Below are 1,983 nucleotides of genomic sequence, written 5' to 3' on the forward strand. Positions count from 1 at the left end.
CATACACGGTAGCGTGAGACCTACCTGCTGGTGGGGGGGCACTGGGTGCTTTGAAAAACTAAAGTGACGTTACCGGCACTAAGCTACTGGCACATCTTCAACTCCTTTATTTAACAAGAGCTTTCTTTGGGCCCCTCGGACAACGCACTGTCCTGCACTGATTGTCCCCTCATTGCCTCGTGGTCACAGAGTGCATGGGACAAAGGGGGGGTGTGAAACACCTGTGGACTAAACGTGGTCTGCAGCGTGAGGTTACACGTGCGGCAACATTTGTGTAGTGTTTACACACCCAGGCAATATTTCTCACAACAACGTGGGCGTCGTGGTGTCTATGGTTCACCTGAAATTCCTTCAGCAGAGACAGCGCGCTGCTCTGTGTGGACTAAATGGTCTGAGGCAGGGGTGTCCAACTGTCCGGCATCTCTGGGCCACACTGGAAGAAGAGGAGTTGTCTTGGGCCACACAGTAAATACATTGTGACACGTAATCACACATAAAAAAATCTCATAGTGTTTTAAGTAAATTTACCATTTTGTGTTGGGCCACATTCACTGTCATCCTGGGCTACAGGTTGGACACCCCTATGGCCCAAGGTATGCCCTTGAGGCAGCCTGCCTCACGGAATCAGGAATGCACACTCCAGAAAGGCCACATTCCAGAGACGGAGCTGCAAGTACTTTAACCACCTTGATCCCTGGTAACACCAGATGTTTTGCTAACAGTGTAGTGTCACAAATGTGTTTTTATTGGCAAAAATAAGTTTATTATCACAATGTACACTAGAAATCAGGTCTAAAAAGAGTTCAAGACAGGTGATTTGGCTAAAATATTTTAGAAAATGCTCTCTACTCCTGAATAAACAGGGTCAAAACATTCTAGGAGACCTCCACCTTTGGAGATGCCACCCGAGGTTTCGTCCCTAGCAGTCCTGGCTCTGTCACTGGCCTGAGAGATTTCTGGTTGTCAGATGCTGATGCTGAGAACGTCCACGGTGACAACAGAATCCAGCCTTGGGCAGTGGCACCTCTGCTTCTCCACTTTGTAGTGCAAAGCGGTGGTTAGACCTCCTCGAACCGCCCTCTCCAACATGGTTGTGACCCTCCACGTGTGACCACTGAGCATGAAAATATGGCCAGTCCAAACTGTAAAAATTAAACATCCGATTTTGAAGGCGGTACAAAAATATCTCAATGATATTTTTTAATACTGAGTTTGTATGTAAATGACACCTTCTGGATCTACTGTGTTAAAACAGTGTTCAAATTGCCTTCATTCTGTGGCTACTAGAAAATTTAAAAGTACTCATGTGGCTCGAATTCTGTTTCTAGAGGGCACAGCACTGGCAGCACAGAGAGCGCGGCTGTCATCAGGCTGCCGGCACAGAGTGAGTGCTGTGTGCATCCGCGTCCTCGTAAGTATTTGATACATTTCTGAATAAGGGGCATCATTGGGTCTGCTAGTTGCTTCCATTTAACCTGGAGAAGACATTGAGGGCTCCCTTATCCATCTTAAAGTTTCAGCTGCTGTTATCGACCATTAAGAACCTAAAAGTTATAGATGATCGAAGGATTCGGGTCAGCTGTCATCTGTGAGGGCGTAGACGCATTGAGTAGGAGTGATGGCGACCACGACCACGCAGAAGACAAGGAACAGACATTGTGTTTACTTTGAGTCATGCAGCTTTAAAACTATTACGTACACTCCCTTTACTCTCCCAGCAGCCTATTAAGTAGTAGTCATTAATGTTAATTACAGGTCCTACAGGGCCTGATTCCACCCCTCGCTGAAACAAGTGTAACTTCAGACTTTCCGTCTCTGTGGCTCAGCTGCCGTTCCAATGCACGACTTTGGACTACGCGGCTCAGCCAATCAGCGCTGCGGAGAGGGGGACGTCACTGTCCAGAAAGTCCAAGGCCACAAGTCTTCCCTCCGCCCCGCCCCTTCGCTGTTTGTCAGACGCTACCGGGGCCATTTTAGATTCGG

Source organism: Desmodus rotundus, chromosome 12 (genome assembly GCF_022682495.2).
Source record: "Desmodus rotundus isolate HL8 chromosome 12, HLdesRot8A.1, whole genome shotgun sequence".
NCBI classification, from domain to species: domain Eukaryota; kingdom Metazoa; phylum Chordata; class Mammalia; order Chiroptera; family Phyllostomidae; genus Desmodus; species Desmodus rotundus.